This window comes from Meleagris gallopavo, chromosome 1 (genome assembly GCF_905368555.1).
Source record: "Meleagris gallopavo chromosome 1, MGAL_WU_HG_1.1, whole genome shotgun sequence".
Taxonomy (NCBI): Eukaryota; Metazoa; Chordata; class Aves; order Galliformes; family Phasianidae; genus Meleagris; species Meleagris gallopavo.
Window position 1 is genome coordinate 137,688,797 of NC_139404.1, and position 18,764 is coordinate 137,707,560.

The 18,764-nt window shown below is 47.1% G+C and overlaps 3 pseudogenes; all 3 read right to left on the reverse strand.

Moving 5' to 3' along the window:
- Positions 1–6,872: 6,872 nt before the first annotated feature.
- LOC146545635 (uncharacterized) lies at positions 6,873–7,625 on the reverse strand (annotated as a pseudogene).
- A 3,810-nt stretch (positions 7,626–11,435) lies between these two features.
- On the reverse strand, positions 11,436–12,188 carry LOC146545636 (uncharacterized; annotated as a pseudogene).
- Positions 12,189–15,998: 3,810 nt separating this feature from the next.
- LOC146545637 (uncharacterized) lies at positions 15,999–16,751 on the reverse strand (annotated as a pseudogene).
- Positions 16,752–18,764: the final 2,013 nt, after the last annotated feature.

The window sequence follows — 18,764 nt, forward strand, 5'->3', positions numbered from 1 at the left end:
TGGCCCTCCGCTGGACTCTTTCCAAGAGATCCCTGTCTTTTTTGTACTGGGGAGCCCAGAACTGGACACAGTACTCCAGATGAGGCCTTACCAGGGCAGAGCAGAGGGGGAGGATCACCTCCCTCGACCTGCTGGACATGCTCTTCTTAATGCACCCCAGAATGCCATTGGCCTTTTTGGCCACGAGGGCACACTGCTGGCTCATGGCCAACCTATCGTCCACCAGGACGCCCAGGTCCCTCTCCCTCTCTGCAGAGCTCCTCTCCAGCAGCTCATCCCCCAGCCTGAACTGGGGTATGCAATTATTCCTCCCTAGGTGTAAGACCCTACACTTGCTTTTGTTGAATCTCATCCGGTTTCTTACTGCCCAGCTCTCCAGCCTGTCCAGGTCTCGCTGAATGGCAGCACAGCCTTCAGGTGTGTCAGCCAATCCTCCCAACTTCGTATCAATAATATATAATATATATATTACATATATATTATATATATATATATAATATAATATATAAATAATATATATAAATAATAAAGCTCATTTTATTTTTTTAACATCGTTTATTAAAGCATTAAAAAAAAAGTGCCAGTCGTTGGTGGGCCCTGTGTGTGTGACAGTGAGGCTGCTGACAGCTACTGGAGTCAGGCCTATGGTGCAGGCCTGCAGACCGTTGCCTGATGCTGAATGGATTGTGGTCTTCCCATCCTAGCCACTGGGGTCAGGAATGGTGTGTGTTCCCACATCGGCTGTAGATGGTGCTGTGGTGAGTGAGGCCAGCTTAGGGCTCTAAATCGATGTCTGCAGCAAGACTGCAGGTCATAGCCCTCGTGCCTGGTGTTGTGTCTCAGCTGTCTGTGTTTATGTGAGTCCCTTTGAAGGCAGCCCTTGGCTGAGGCAGCCTGTCAGCATCATGTCAGTGTCCTTTCTCTGGGTATGGATGTCTCTGAGATACCTACTCAGCACTGCTACAAGCTGAGCCTGCGAAAGGGTAAGCACTGGCCATGTCTCCCAGCCTGGGCAGATAGCGTAGGTCTCTGGGCATCAGGCTGAGCATAAGCAAGTCAGGCGGAAGCGATTCTGGACCAGAGCAGCTGGAGGAGGTGGCCATGCCTTTACCTCACATAAAACTATTGTCAAACTCCTGCCTACAAACTTCAGGATCTCCAGTGTGAACAGGTCAGCCTAAAACAGACCATGCCCTTGTCCAGATGGGACTGTGTGTCTGAAGGCTCCTACGCTGCAGGGAAACTGGCCCTGGGCCACTGCCCCGGCCCTCCCAGGGCTACCCCATCATATCTGGGAGACTGCTCAAGGTCTAACACAAGCGAACAGGCAACCTCAACGTTTATTTTGGTGTCATACATATGATGCAGGCCAGACTAGCACTGAACCACATAGTATTTCAATATTACATTATTAGACGTAGATTATGCCAGTGGCAGCAAATAGCATCCCAAAGCAGCAAAGTATCTGCAGCTGGTGCTGGCAACCCCGCTCCAGACTCAATTAATTTGGTTCAAAACCAGGCTACAATTTAGATACAACTCTACACACTTTGCCCAAATTTTCCAATGGAGTGTGAAGTGCAGTATTTGGACCCAAAAAGTAAATTTCTCATGGACTTAAAGTCCCCATGTCACAGCCCAGGATCATTATGGACTGACAGCAGCACCAATATTTTCTTGTCAGAGCACTCTGTTCTCTTTTCCATTAGATCTAGGCATGAGACACTCAAATCCCTTTGATGGCTCAGCAGTTTGCTCAGTATGAATTGCAGCTTAGCAAAGTGAAAGACAACAGAGATATGGATATTATGGTGGAGACTGGAATTTGCACAGTAGAAAACACTACAATATAAATAAAAATGCAGCATTGATTTAGAAAGCCGTAACGCATAAACCAGCACATATTAATATAGTAGTCACACCTAGTCTGCATTTTAAATACAGAAACAACACCTAGGCTGCATTTTAAATCATAACTCATAACCCATATTAAAAGAAAGAACATCAACAACAACAACAAAACTACCCTAAGTTCCAAAACTGAGACCAGACCTGAAAATGTTTCATTTGCAATTCTTCACTGTCCTCTAAAGGCTGTTTCAGGAATTTCAGCCTTGGATTTTGAGCAGCAAATCCTTGTTCTTGCTCTATGCTCAGAAGAGTCTAAAGCACAGCCCAGCACATCAAAAGAAAGTAGAAGGTTTATGCCAGGCTTCAGTTGGAACTCTGCAGTAAGCTAAAAGATGTCAGTCTAACCAGACACAGTGAGACACTGTTCGTGAGGTTTGTTATGCTGTGTAGGAAACATAGCTGTATCTGTCAAGGGATGGAATCAGTGGGATTTCTGTTGTTTTGCATCCTGATACAGTTCAATCTGTGGTGAAGCTTGAGATTCATTCAATGTGTACAGCTGACTATGAAGACAGTATTGCACATCCAAACCAACTTTCCAGGAATGACTAAAACAACTGATCTTTTTTGTAACTTACTCCTTAATAAGGTGCTCAAGAAGTTCTTTATAACTCAGAAAGGTTAAGCACATTTTTCTTGCATCATCAGAAGTGCTTTGTGAGGTCATAATGGGCCCCGTGAACATTCAGGAACCCCATATTATGTCATACCAGGAGGTACCACTTGTGCCTCAAGCCTGCAAGGAGGGTGCTTGCTGCTTGTGGACGAGAGGTAGCATGGGGCGACTACGGGAGACGAGTGCTCCCAGCTGTTGCTTTTTGCTCTTCCTTCTTCTCTTCGTGGTGACTCTGTGTCATGGGCAACTGCACTATGTCTCGTGGGAAGAACTGAGTCCAGGTAGGTTGGGTACTGAGGGAAGCACCGGGGAGACAAACCCCTGAGGCTTCCCGGAAAGCAGCCTTGAATGGTGGGTCCATTGGGGAAACAACCAGGCTCTTACATCAGCTCTGTTCCCTGTGAGGTGATGGCTCTCCAGCTTCAGGAGACATCCCACCTTGGAGCACACAGGGACATCCTAGAGGGGAGAGCTCCTGTGATTCCAGCTCTGGGCACTGCAGCCTTGTGCTTGGCTCCCTAGTAAGCAGGTGCAGTCTGTCTATCCAGCATGTCCTTGAGTTCTGGTGCCTGTTGTCCTGGGACAGCATCTGGGGAACTACCAGGTCCCAGCTCACAGCTCACAGCTCAAGCAGGCTTCTCTGAAGGTTGAAAGAATCTGGATCCAGCCATTCTTTCTTTTTAGTGCTGGATGCATGGGGGTAGAGCTACACCTATCATGCATGCCTTGCACAAAAGCTTATATACATTACTTGTGTCACACATGCAGAGGTTTTCCCAGGGTTACGTATTCAATAACCTATTCCAAGCAGAAATTTCTTATTGTACATCATTTTTCCATCGTTGACAGCCTACAAAACAAATGTCTACCAGCAAAGTTACTTTATACATTATGTTTGCTTAATCTTAACTTTCGACAGTGAGGTGGTCTGTTCAGCTTTCTGTGTCAAAAGTGCCTGCTTAATCTGAGAATGATGAATCCAGGGTCCTTCTCCTTCTAATTTTGCTGCAATGTAGAGGCTCGATAGAACTTGCATGGTTCCTTTCCACTTCACAGAGTCACAGAATCAGAAGGATTGGAAGGGACCTCAAGAGAACATTGAGTACAAATCCCCTGCTAAAGGAGGTACCCTACAATAGGTGGCATGGGTAGGCATCCAGACAGGTCTTGAATATTTCCATAGAAGGAGAAGCTACAACTTCTCTTGCAGTGTTTCAGAAGTCCAGGATTTGACATACACCCAGTCTCCTGGTTGGAATAGATACACTGGGGAATTGAGACTCAGATTTAAGACCACATGTTTATTTATCTGTTGCAAGACCTTCCTGAGAGCAATTAAATAGTTTCCTATTGGTCTGCAAGGCTTCCCCACTTCATCTGAGGTGCTCTGTGAGGTCATAATGGGAGTGCTCTGTAATCACAGAATCACTGAATATCAGGGATTGCAAGGAACCTTGAATGATCATCTACTCCAATCCCCCTGCTGGAGCATTAATACCTAGATCAGGTCACACAGGAACTTGTCCAGTTGAATTTTGAATATTTCCAGAGAAGGAGACCCCACACCCTCTCAGGGAAACCTGTTCATGGGTTCTGTCAACCTCACCATGAAGAAGTTTTTTCTTATATTTACATGGAACTTTCTATGTTCCAGCTTGCACCTACTGCTGCTTGTCCTATCATTGGATGTCACTGATAAGAGCCTGGCTCCATCCTCATGACGCTAACCCTTTACATACTTACAAACATTAATGAAGTCACCCTCAGTCTCATCCAAGCTAAGAGTCTCAGCTCCCTCAGCCATTCATTGTATGGGAAATGCTCTGCTCCTTTAATCATCTTTGTGACTCTGTGCTGGACTCTCTCAAGCAGTTCCTTGTCCTTCTCGAACTGAGGGGCCCAGAACAGGACATAATATTTCAGATGGGGTCTTATCAGGGCAGAATAGAGAGGGAGGAGAACCTCTCTTGACCTATTAATCACACCCCTTCTAAGGGCCTACGGTGCCAATGGCCTTTTGGCCACAAGGGCACAGTGCTGGGTCATGGTCATCCTGCTGTCCACCAGGAACTCCAGGTCCCTTTCCCTACGCTGCCCTCCAACAAGTCAGTACCCAACTTACGCTGGTACCTGAAATTGTTCTTGTCCAGATGCAGGACTCTGTACTTGCTCTTTCTGTATTTTGTAAAATTTCTCCCCACCCAACTCTCTAGCCTGTCTAGGTCTTGCTGGATGGCAGCAGAGCCTTCTGGTGTATCAGGCACTCCGCCCAGTTATGTGTCATCAGCAGACTTGCTGACAGTGTGCTCTATTCCCTCATCCAAGTCGTTGATGAATGTATTGAATAGTACTGGTTCCAGTACCAATCCTTGAGGTATTCCACTAGATACAGGCCTCCAACTAGACTCTGTCTCACTGGCCACAGCTCTCTGGCTGCTTTCCTTCAGTCAGTTCACAATCCACCTCACTACTATGCAGACCATGCTTCCTCAGTTTAGCTGTGAGGATACTGTGGGAGGCAGTGTTAAATGCTTTACTGAAATCAAGATACATCACATTCACTGCTTTACCATCATCTGTCTACCTGATTATGTCTTCATAAAAGTCCATCAGGCTGGTCAAGCATGACTTCCTCTTGGTGAAGCCATGCTGACTGTCTCTAATGACCCTCTTATCCTTGATATGCCTAGAGACAGCTCCAAGGATAAGTTGTTTCATCATCCTTCCAGAAGGATGGACTATAGTTTCCAGGGTCCTCCTTCTTGCCCTTTTTGAAGACTGAAGTGACATTTGCTTTCTGCCAGTCCTCAGGCACCTCATCAATTCCCCACGACTTCACAGAGATAATGGAAAGCGGCCTAGCAATGACTTGCGCCAGCTCCCTCAGCACCCACAGGTGCATCCTATCAGGACCCATGGATTTATGGATGTCTAGATTGTTTACCTGGTCCTTAACCCAGTCCTCATCAACTGAGGCAAACTCTTCCTTTACTTTGACTTCCTGTGGGGCCTCGGGTATAAGGATCCTCAGGACAGCCTCCAGCAGTATAGACAGAGACAAGAAAGGCATTCAGTAACGTTGCCTTCTCTATATCTTCTGTCATCAGGGCACCCACCTCATTCATCAGTGGACCTACATTGCCTTTAGTGTTATTTTTATCGCAGTGTATTTGAAGAAGTCCTTTCTGTTATCCTTCACTCCTCCTGCAAGGTTTAATTCCAATGAGGCCTTAGTTTTCCTAGTTGCCTCCCTGCACCCTCTGACAACAATCTTATATTCCTTCCAAGTGTCTAGCCTTTCCTTCCATGATCTTTAGACTCTCCTCTTCCACTTGAGCTTGCCCAGCAGTTTCCTGTTTAACCACGCAGGTCTCCTGGCTCCCTTGACTTCCTACCTGTTGGGATGCTCCGATTCTGAGCCTGGAAGAAGTAGTCCTTGAATGCTAACTAACAATTTTGGGCCCCTTTACCTTCAAATACACTGCCCCATGGGATTTCTCCTAGCAATTACTTGAAAAGGCCAAAGTTGGCCCTACTGAAGTCCAGGGTTGTGATTCTGCTTGGTATTCTGTTCTGGCTGTGTGAGATCCTGAGCTCCACCACTTCATGGTCTCTGCAACCAAGGCTGCTCTCAACCTTCACCACTTCAGCCAGACCCTCCTTATTAGTGAGAATAAGATCCAGCAGCGCTCCTCTCCTATTGGCTTATCCACCATTTGCATCAGGAAGCTATCATCAGCGCTCTGGAGGGACCTCCTGGACTATGACTGGCTGGCTGAGTAGGCCTTCCAGCAATATCAGGGTAGTTAAAATACAATAACCAGGGCCTGTAATTGTGAGGCTGCTATCAGTTGCCTCTAGAAGACCTCACCAATTTCCTTGTAAATCTGGTGACTTGTAATAGTCACCCACAACAAGATCACCCATGCCAGCCTGCCCCTTAATTCTCACTCACAAACTCTCAACCTGCTTCTCATCCACCCCTGAACAATACTCAATACATTGTAGTTGCTCTCTCATGTAAAGAGCAACTCCACCACTTCGCCTTCCTGGCCTATCTTTCCTGAGAAGGACATAGCCATCCATGACCGTATTCCAGTCATGTGACCTGTCCCACCATGTCTCTGTAATTGCCACCAGGTCATAATCTCCTGCCCAAACACGGATTTCTAACTCCTCCTGCTTATTCCCCGTGATGCATGCATTAGTGTACAGGCACTTCAGAGAGCACGCTGAGGATGCCAATTTCACTCTAGGGGGGTGGGGGGGGCCTCCCAGTCTTCATCAGTACTAGAGCGCTGCCTCACTAGTTCAAGCCCAGTTACAGCCCCATCCCCCTTTCAATCTAGTTTAAAGCTCTCCAGATGAGCCCGGTAATTCCTGTCCCAGAACCCTTTTGCCCCTGAGATAAACCTTTCCCATGTGTTACTGTTAGGCCTGGTGCCTTATAAAACCAGCCATTATCAAAGAGCCCAAAGCCCTGCCTGTAGCACTAGTCTTGTAGCCAAGCGTTTATGGACTGGGTCCTTCTATTCCATCCCATGTTCTCACCCAAAAATGGAAGGAGGGAAAACAACTTGCCCCCCATGCTCTTTGACCAATCACCCCAAGGCCTTGCAGTAGTTCTTTATTCCTCTCAGACTACAGGATGCAGCTTCTTTCCCACCTGTCTGGAAGATCAGTAGCAGGTACTAGTCTGTCGAGTGCACCAGGTTGGGGACTGTCCCAGTGATATCCCTGATCTGGGTTTCAGGTAGACTGCAGACTTCCCCATGATGAGGGTCAGCTCTGCATATTGGGCCCTCTGTTCCTCTCAGAAGGGAATCACATACTACAATTACCCTTTTTTCTTTCTTATTGGAGGCAGTCTTGAGGCGCGGTTAAACTGCCTCTTCCTATCTGACCTCATAGGTGGGCCTTCCACCACATCCTCACCTACCTCTCCCTCAAGATCCAGGGTCTCAAACCTATTATGGAGAAGTGCCTGGGGAAGGGAGGTAGGAAGGGAGGGGGATTGTCCACAGTGCCGAACTGGGACTCACTTCCAACCCTTCTTGTATTTTTGGTGCCCTACCTCAGCCCAACAGCAACAGGGCATGGGCTCTACCACACTCTGGGGGGCACCCCCCCGCTGTCCTTCCCTCAGGCACACCAGGGAGTTACTCCACCAATCAATCTCCTGCTCACATGCCCTGATTGGCTGCCCTTTGTTTGCTCTGTGTTTGCCCTGTGTGGTCTGTGGGCTTCTGCCCTCCCTGAGACTGCTTAGGCTACCTGGAAGCCTAATCAAGATAAGATCCAAGGATGGGCAGTGCCAGCTCCACCCTCGCTACCTCAGCAGCCCACCCACAAGCTGCCAGCTGCATCCCAGCTCAGTGAAGCACTTAAGCCGGCTTAAAAAACCCCCAAAAGAACTTTCTGTCAGCGTTTTTTGCTATAGTTCTCTTCCCCAGGGCAGGCTTACCTGCCCTGAAGCCAATATCTGCAGAATATCACTCAGAAGCCCCACACTGTGTCGTCTTGTACCCAGATGAGTACACCACTTGGTGCTCATGGATTCAAAAGTGCAAGGAGGGTGCTCACAGGCTGTCGGTCAGTGAACCTCAGGGGCAAAAAGAAACCTACTGTGGGCCAAGGGAATCGAAAAGGGGATTCCCTGGTATTTAGTGGGCAGTATGCCTACTGTGGCCCTAGAAAAGCTCATTTGAGAGTGGAAAAATAAATAGAGCAGTGCCCTTAACCTTAAATAAAACCACTCCATTTTTCTTCTTCAGTAGCTACTGATGAGCATGCAAAGAATCACCAAATTCATAGCTGATGGATCATCCCATCCTTTTAATCACTGTTCATCTGTATGCATATACTTTATAGGTTGTCCAAAACCCACTGTGGAATTTCTGTTTTTGTTATTTGAGAGGGTCATTCTTTGCACTGATGGTTCGGTCTGTGCTAGGGAAAGATGGTGTGGGATAAGTTTATGCTCTTCCTCTGGGGATGTGTAATCTTGTCTCAGCTGGGAATGTGAACAGTCAACCCAAGCTGGCATGAGAACTCCTCACTGCTTTTATCCAAATCTGGACTCAAACAAACCAGTGTCTTTGTGCGGACTTCCTCACATCCACATCAGCAGGTCTTAAACTCAGCATCATTTGATTAAATTTCTCATGAATTTTAGCTTTGAAACTAGAAGCACTGAGCCAAAAGTGTATTCAAAGTACACCAGGTAATGATAAATGTTTGTGGGAGGCTGACTCATTCCCACTCCAGAACTACAGTGGAACAACTTAGTTCACATCCTCTCCAGCAGCCTATCATTTCCACCCAGTTCAACCTGGAAAGACACGTGGAATGCGACCTACTGGAATTTGTAACAGTAGAAAACACTACAATAAAATTAAAAATACAACCTTGTCTTAGAAAGCTACAATACATAAAACAGCACACATTAAGACTAGTCCCACTCGGTCTGCACTTAGGCTGTGTAATTCTGCACAGGAAACATAGCTGTATTTGTCAGGGTTTGGGATTAGTGGGTCTTCTGTTGTTTTGCATCCTGATACAGTTCAGTCTGTGGTGAGGCTTGAGATTCATTCAGTGCATACAGATGACTATGAAGACAGTATTGCACATCCAAACCAACTTTCCAGGAATGACTAAAACAACTTCCCTACGCTGCCCTCCAACAAGTCAGTACCCAACTTACGCTGGTACCTGAAATTGTTCTTGTCCAGATGCAGGACTCTGTACTTGCTCTTCCTGTATTTCGTAAAATTTCTCCCCACCCAACTCTCTAGCCTGTCTAGGTCTTGCTGGATGGCAGCAGAGCCTTCTGGTGTATCAGGCACTCCGCCCAGTTATGTGTCATCAGCAGACTTGCTGACAGTGTGCTCTATTCCCTCATCCAAGTCGTTGATGAATGTATTGAATAGTACTGGTTCCAGTACCAATCCTTGAGGTATTCCACTAGATACAGGCCTCCAACTAGACTCTGTCTCACTGGCCACAGCTCTCTGGCTGCTTTCCTTCAGTCAGTTCACAATCCACCTCACTACTATGCAGACCATGCTTCCTCAGTTTAGCTGTGAGGATACTGTGGGAGGCAGTGTTAAATGCTTTACTGAAATCAAGATAGATCACATTCACTGCTTTACCATCATCTATCTACCTGATTATGTCTTCATAAAAGTCCATCAGGCTGGTCAAGCATGACTTCCTCTTGGTGAAGCCATGCTGACTGTCTCTAATGACCCTCTTATCCTTGATATGCCTAGAGACAGCTCCAAGGATAAGTTGTTTCATCATCCTTCCAGAAGGATGGACTATAGTTTCCAGGGTCCTCCTTCTTGCCCTTTTTGAAGACTGAAGTGACATTTGCTTTCTGCCAGTCCTCAGGCACCTCATCAATTCCCCACGACTTCACAGAGATAATGGAAAGCGCCAGCTCCCTCAGCACCCACAGGTGCATCCTATCAGGACCCATGGATTTATGGATGTCTAGATTGTTTACCTGGTCCTTAACCCAGTCCTCATCAACTGAGGCAAACTCTTCCTTTACTTTGACTTCCTGTGGGGCCTCGGGTATAAGGATCCTCAGGACAGCCTCCAGCAGTATAGACAGAGACAAGAAAGGCATTCAGTAACGTTGCCTTCTCTATATCTTCTGTCATCAGGGCACCCACCTCATTCATCAGTGGACCTACATTGCCTTTAGTGTTATTTTTATCTGCAGTGTATTTGAAGAAGTCCTTTCTGTTATCCTTCACTCCTCCTGCAAGGTTTAATTCCAATGAGGCCTTAGTTTTCCTAGTTGCCTCCCTGCACCCTCTGACAACAATCTTATATTCCTTCCAAGTGTCTAGCCTTTCCTTCCATGATCTTTAGACTCTCCTCTTCCACTTGAGCTTGCCCAGCAGTTTCCTGTTTAACCACGCAGGTCTCCTGGCTCCCTTGACTTCCTACCTGTTGGGATGCTCCGATTCTGAGCCTGGAAGAAGTAGTCCTTGAATGCTAACTAACAATTTTGGGCCCCTTTACCTTCAAATACACTGCCCCATGGGATTTCTCCTAGCAATTACTTGAAAAGGCCAAAGTTGGCCCTACTGAAGTCCAGGGTTGTGATTCTGCTTGGTATTCTGTTCTGGCTGTGTGAGATCCTGAGCTCCACCACTTCATGGTCTCTGCAACCAAGGCTGCTTTCAACCTTCACCACTTCAGCCAGACCCTCCTTATTAGTGAGAATAAGATCCAGCAGCGCTCCTCTCCTATTGGCTTATCCACCATTTGCATCAGGAAGCTATCATCAGCGCTCTGGAGGAACCTCCTGGACTATGACTGGCTGGCTGAGTAGGCCTTCCAGCAATATCAGGGTAGTTAAAATACAATAACCAGGGCCTGTAATTGTGAGGCTGCTATCAGTTGCCTCTAGAAGACCTCACCAATTTCCTTGTAAATCTGGTGACTTGTAATAGTCACCCACAACAAGATCACCCATGCCAGCCTGCCCCTTAATTCTCACTCACAAACTCTCAACCTGCTTCTCATCCACCCCTGAACAATACTCAATACGTTGTAGTTGCTCTCTCATGTAAAGAGCAACTCCACCACTTCGCCTTCCTGGCCTATCTTTCCTGAGAAGGACATAGCCATCCATGACCGTATTCCAGTCATGTGACCTGTCCCACCATGTCTCTGTAATTGCCACCAGGTCATAATCTCCTGCCCAAACACGGATTTCTAACTCCTCCTGCTTATTCCCCGTGATGCATGCATTAGTGTACAGGCACTTCAGAGAGCACGCTGAGGATGCCAATTTCACTCTAGGGGGATGGGGGGGCCTCCCAGTCTTCATCAGTACTAGAGCGCTGCCTCACTAGTTCAAGCCCAGTTACAGCCCCATCCCCCTTTCAGTCTAGTTTAAAGCTCTCCAGATGAGCCCGGTAATTCCTGTCCCAGAACCCTTTTGCCCCTGAGATAAACCTTTCCCATGTGTTACTGTTAGGCCTGGTGCCTTATAAAACCAGCCATTATCAAAGAACCCAAAGCCCTGCCTGTAGCACTAGTCTTGTAGCCAAGCGTTTATGGACTGGGTCCTTCTATTCCATCCCATGTTCTCACCCAAAAATGGAAGGAGGGAAAACAACTTGCCCCCCATGCTCTTTGACCAATCACCCCAAGGCCTTGCAGTAGTTCTTTATTCCTCTCAGACTACAGGATGCAGCTTCTTTCCCACCTGTCTGGAAGATCAGTAGCAGGTACTAGTCTGTCGAGTGCACCAGGTTGGGGACTGTCCCAGTGATATCCCTGATCTGGGTTTCAGGTAGACTGCAGACTTCCCCATGATGAGGGTCAGCTCTGCATATTGGGCCCTCTGTTCCTCTCAGAAGGGAATCACATACTACAATTACCCTTTTTTCTTTCTTATTGGAGGCAGTCTTGAGGCGCGGTTAAACTGCCTCTTCCTATCTGACCTCATAGGTGGGCCTTCCACCACATCCTCACCTACCTCTCCCTCAAGATCCAGGGTCTCAAACCTATTATGGAGAAGTGCCTGGGGAAGGGAGGTAGGAAGGGAGGGGGATTGTCCACAGTGCCGAACTGGGACTCACTTCCAACCCTTCTTGTATTTTTGGTGCCCTACCTCAGCCCAACAGCAACAGGGCATGGGCTCTACCACACTCTGGGGGGCACCCCCCCGCTGTCCTTCCCTCAGGCACACCAGGGAGTTACTCCACCAATCAATCTCCTGCTCACATGCCCTGATTGGCTGCCCTTTGTTTGCTCTGTGTTTGCCCTGTGTGGTCTGTGGGCTTCTGCCCTCCCTGAGACTGCTTAGGCTACCTGGAAGCCTAATCAAGATAAGATCCAAGGATGGGCAGTGCCAGCTCCACCCTCGCTACCTCAGCAGCCCACCCACAAGCTGCCAGCTGCATCCCAGCTCAGTGAAGCACTTAAGCCGGCTTAAAAAACCCCCAAAAGAACTTTCTGTCAGCGTTTTTTGCTATAGTTCTCTTCCCCAGGGCAGGCTTACCTGCCCTGAAGCCAATATCTGCAGAATATCACTCAGAAGCCCCACACTGTGTCGTCTTGTACCCAGATGAGTACACCACTTGGTGCTCATGGATTCAAAAGTGCAAGGAGGGTGCTCACAGGCTGTCGGTCAGTGAACCTCAGGGGCAAAAAGAAACCTACTGTGGGCCAAGGGAATCGAAAAGGGGATTCCCTGGTATTTAGTGGGCAGTATGCCTACTGTGGCCCTAGAAAAGCTCATTTGAGAGTGGAAAAATAAATAGAGCAGTGCCCTTAACCTTAAATAAAACCACTCCATTTTTCTTCTTCAGTAGCTACTGATGAGCATGCAAAGAATCACCAAATTCATAGCTGATGGATCATCCCATCCTTTTAATCACTGTTCATCTGTATGCATATACTTTATAGGTTGTCCAAAACCCACTGTGGAATTTCTGTTTTTGTTATTTGAGAGGGTCATTCTTTGCACTGATGGTTCGGTCTGTGCTAGGGAAAGATGGTGTGGGATAAGTTTATGCTCTTCCTCTGGGGATGTGTAATCTTGTCTCAGCTGGGAATGTGAACAGTCAACCCAAGCTGGCATGAGAACTCCTCACTGCTTTTATCCAAATCTGGACTCAAACAAACCAGTGTCTTTGTGCGGACTTCCTCACATCCACATCAGCAGGTCTTAAACTCAGCATCATTTGATTAAATTTCTCATGAATTTTAGCTTTGAAACTAGAAGCACTGAGCCAAAAGTGTATTCAAAGTACACCAGGTAATGATAAATGTTTGTGGGAGGCTGACTCATTCCCACTCCAGAACTACAGTGGAACAACTTAGTTCACATCCTCTCCAGCAGCCTATCATTTCCACCCAGTTCAACCTGGAAAGACACGTGGAATGCGACCTACTGGAATTTGTAACAGTAGAAAACACTACAATAAAATTAAAAATACAACCTTGTCTTAGAAAGCTACAATACATAAAACAGCACACATTAAGACTAGTCCCACTCGGTCTGCACTTAGGCTGTGTAATTCTGCACAGGAAACATAGCTGTATTTGTCAGGGTTTGGGATTAGTGGGTCTTCTGTTGTTTTGCATCCTGATACAGTTCAGTCTGTGGTGAGGCTTGAGATTCACTCAGTGCATACAGATGACTATGAAGACAGTATTGCACATCCAAACCAACTTTCCAGGAATGACTAAAACAACTTCCCTACGCTGCCCTCCAACAAGTCAGTACCCAACTTACGCTGGTACCTGAAATTGTTCTTGTCCAGATGCAGGACTCTGTACTTGCTCTTCCTGTATTTCGTAAAATTTCTCCCCACCCAACTCTCTAGCCTGTCTAGGTCTTGCTGGATGGCAGCAGAGCCTTCTGGTGTATCAGGCACTCCGCCCAGTTATGTGTCATCAGCAGACTTGCTGACAGTGTGCTCTATTCCCTCATCCAAGTCGTTGATGAATGTATTGAATAGTACTGGTTCCAGTACCAATCCTTGAGGTATTCCACTAGATACAGGCCTCCAACTAGACTCTGTCTCACTGGCCACAGCTCTCTGGCTGCTTTCCTTCAGTCAGTTCACAATCCACCTCACTACTATGCAGACCATGCTTCCTCAGTTTAGCTGTGAGGATACTGTGGGAGGCAGTGTTAAATGCTTTACTGAAATCAAGATAGATCACATTCACTGCTTTACCATCATCTATCTACCTGATTATGTCTTCATAAAAGTCCATCAGGCTGGTCAAGCATGACTTCCTCTTGGTGAAGCCATGCTGACTGTCTCTAATGACCCTCTTATCCTTGATATGCCTAGAGACAGCTCCAAGGATAAGTTGTTTCATCATCCTTCCAGAAGGATGGACTATAGTTTCCAGGGTCCTCCTTCTTGCCCTTTTTGAAGACTGAAGTGACATTTGCTTTCTGCCAGTCCTCAGGCACCTCATCAATTCCCCACGACTTCACAGAGATAATGGAAAGCGCCAGCTCCCTCAGCACCCACAGGTGCATCCTATCAGGACCCATGGATTTATGGATGTCTAGATTGTTTACCTGGTCCTTAACCCAGTCCTCATCAACTGAGGCAAACTCTTCCTTTACTTTGACTTCCTGTGGGGCCTCGGGTATAAGGATCCTCAGGACAGCCTCCAGCAGTATAGACAGAGACAAGAAAGGCATTCAGTAACGTTGCCTTCTCTATATCTTCTGTCATCAGGGCACCCACCTCATTCATCAGTGGACCTACATTGCCTTTAGTGTTATTTTTATCTGCAGTGTATTTGATGAAGTCCTTTCTGTTATCCTTCACTCCTCCTGCAAGGTTTAATTCCAATGAGGCCTTAGTTTTCCTAGTTGCCTCCCTGCACCCTCTGACAACAATCTTATATTCCTTCCAAGTGTCTAGCCTTTCCTTCCATGATCTTTAGACTCTCCTCTTCCACTTGAGCTTGCCCAGCAGTTTCCTGTTTAACCACGCAGGTCTCCTGGCTCCCTTGACTTCCTACCTGTTGGGATGCTCCGATTCTGAGCCTGGAAGAAGTAGTCCTTGAATGCTAACTAACAATTTTGGGCCCCTTTACCTTCAAATACACTGCCCCATGGGATTTCTCCTAGCAATTACTTGAAAAGGCCAAAGTTGGCCCTACTGAAGTCCAGGGTTGTGATTCTGCTTGGTATTCTGTTCTGGCTGTGTGAGATCCTGAGCTCCACCACTTCATGGTCTCTGCAACCAAGGCTGCTCTCAACCTTCACCACTTCAGCCAGACCCTCCTTATTAGTGAGAATAAGATCCAGCAGCGCTCCTCTCCTATTGGCTTATCCACCATTTGCATCAGGAAGCTATCATCAGCGCTCTGGAGGAACCTCCTGGACTATGACTGGCTGGCTGAGTAGGCCTTCCAGCAATATCAGGGTAGTTAAAATACAATAACCAGGGCCTGTAATTGTGAGGCTGCTATCAGTTGCCTCTAGAAGACCTCACCAATTTCCTTGTAAATCTGGTGACCTTAATAGTCACCCACAACAAGATCACCCATGCCAGCCTGCCCCTTAATTCTCACTCACAAACTCTCAACCTGCTTCTCATCCACCCCTGAACAATACTCAATACATTGTAGTTGCTCTCTCATGTAAAGAGCAACTCCACCACTTCGCCTTCCTGGCCTATCTTTCCTGAGAAGGACATAGCCATCCATGACCGTATTCCAGTCATGTGACCTGTCCCACCATGTCTCTGTAATTGCCACCAGGTCATAATCTCCTGCCCAAACACGGATTTCTAACTCCTCCTGCTTATTCCCCGTGATGCATGCATTAGTGTACAGGCATTTCAGAGAGCACGCTGAGGATGCCAATTTCACTCTAGGAGGGTGGGGGGGGCCTCCCAGTCTTCATCAGTACTAGAGCGCTGCCTCACTAGTTCAAGCCCAGTTACAGCCCCGTCCCCCTTTCAATCTAGTTTAAAGCTCTCCAGATGAGCCCGGTAATTCCTGTCCCAGAACCCTTTTGCCCCTGAGATAAACCTTTCCCATGTGTTACTGTTAGGCCTGGTGCCTTATAAAACCAGCCATTATCAAAGAACCCAAAGCCCTGCCTGTAGCACTAGTCTTGTAGCCAAGCGTTTATGGACTGGGTCCTTCTATTCCATCCCACGTTCTCACCCAAAAATGGAAGGAGGGAAAACAACTTGCCCCCCATGCTCTTTGACCAATCACCCCAAGGCCTTGCAGTAGTTCTTTATTCCTCTCAGACTACAGGATGCAGCTTCTTTCCCACCTGTCTGGAAGATCAGTAGCAGGTACTAGTCTGTCGAGTGCACCAGGTTGGGGACTGTCCCAGTGATATCCCTGATCTGGGTTTCAGGTAGACTGCAGACTTCCCCATGATGAGGGTCAGCTCTGCATATTGGGCCCTCTGTTCCTCTCAGAAGGGAATCACATACTACAATTACCCTTTTTTCTTTCTTATTGGAGGCAGTCTTGAGGCGCGGTTAAACTGCCTCTTCCTATCTGACCTCATAGGTGGGCCTTCCACCACATCCTCACCTACCTCTCCCTCAAGATCCAAGGTCTCAAACCTATTATGGAGAAGTGCCTGGGGAAGGGAGGTAGGAAGGGAGGGGGATTGTCCACAGTGCCGAACTGGGACTCACTTCCAACCCTTCTTGTATTTTTGGTGCCCTACCTCAGCCCAACAGCAACAGGGCATGGGCTCTACCACACTCTGGGGGGCACCCCCCTGCTGTCCTTCCCTCAGGCATACCAGGGAGTTACTCCACCAATCAATCTCCTGCTCACATGCCCTGATTGGCTGCCCTTTGTTTGCTCTGTGTTTGCCCTGTGTGGTCTGTGGGCTTCTGCCCTCCCTGAGACTGCTTAGGCTACCTGGAAGCCTAATCAAGATAAGATCCAAGGATGGGCAGTGCCAGCTCCACCCTCGCTACCTCAGCAGCCCACCCACAAGCTGCCAGCTGCATCCCAGCTCAGTGAAGCACTTAAGCCGGCTTAAAAAACCCCCAAAAGAACTTTCTGTCAGCGTTTTTTGCTATAGTTCTCTTCCCCAGGGCAGGCTTACCTGCCCTGAAGCCAATATCTGCAGAATATCACTCAGAAGCCCCACACTGTGTCGTCTTGTACCCAGATGAGTACACCACTTGGTGCTCATGGATTCAAAAGTGCAAGGAGGGTGCTCACAGGCTGTCGGTCAGTGAACCTCAGGGGCAAAAAGAAACCTACTGTGGGCCAAGGGAATCGAAAAGGGGATTCCCTGGTATTTAGTGGGCAGTATGCCTACTGTGGCCCTAGAAAAGCTCATTTGAGAGTGGAAAAATAAATAGAGCAGTGCCCTTAACCTTAAATAAAACCACTCCATTTTTCTTCTTCAGTAGCTACTGATGAGCATGCAAAGAATCACCAAATTCATAGCTGATGGATCATCCCATCCTTTTAATCACTGTTCATCTGTATGCATATACTTTATAGGTTGTCCAAAACCCACTGTGGAATTTCTGTTTTTGTTATTTGAGAGGATCATTCTTTGCACTGATGGTTCGGTCTGTGCTAGGGAAAGATGGTGTGGGATAAGTTTATGCTCTTCCTCTGGGGATGTGTAATCTTGTCTCAGCTGGGAATGTGAACAGTCAACCCAAGCTGGCATGAGAACTCCTCACTGCTTTTATCCAAATCTGGACTCAAACAAACCAGTGTCTTTGTGCGGACTTCCTCACATCCACATCAGCAGGTCTTAAACTCAGCATCATTTGATTAAATTTCTCATGAATTTTAGCTTTGAAACTAGAAGCACTGAGCCAAAAGTGTATTCAAAGTACACCAGGTAATGATAAATGTTTGTGGGAGGCTGACTCATTCCCACTCCAGAACTACAGTGGAACAACTTAGTTCACATCCTCTCCAGCAGCCTATCATTTCCACCCAGTTCAACCTGGAAAGACACGTGGAATGCGACCTACTGGAATTTGTAACAGTAGAAAACACTACAATAAAATTAAAAATACAACCTTGTCTTAGAAAGCTACAATACATAAAACAGCACACATTAAGACTAGTCCCACTCGGTCTGCACTTAGGCTGTGTAATTCTGCACAGGAAACATAGCTGTATTTGTCAGGGTTTGGGATTAGTGGGTCTTCTGTTGTTTTGCATCCTGATACAGTTCAGTCTGTGGTGAGGCTTGAGATTCATTCAGTGCATACAGATGACTATGAAGACAGTATTGCACATCCAAACCAACTTTCCAGGAATGACTAAAACAACTGATCTTTTTTGTAACTTACTCCTTAATAAGGTGCTCAAGAAGTTCTTTATAAGTCAGAAAGGTTAAGCACATTTTTCTTGCATGATCAGAAGTGCTTTGTGAGGTCGTAATGGGCCCCGTGAAGACATTCCCGATAATATGGAACCCCATATTTTGTCATACCAGGAGGTACCACTTGTGCCTCAAGCCTGCAAGGAGGGTGCTTGCTGCTTGTGGATGAGAGGTAGCATGGGGCAACTACAGGAGACGAGTGCTCCCAACTGTCGCTTTTTGCCCTTCCTTCTTCTCTTCCTGGTGACTCTGTGTCATGAGCAAGCGTAGTATGTCTCATGGGGAGCACTGAATCCTGGTAGGCTGGCTACTGAGGGAAGTACCAGGGAAACAAACCCCTGAAGTTTTCCAGAAAGCAGTGGTTCAGAATTCCAGGATTTGATATATACTGAGTTT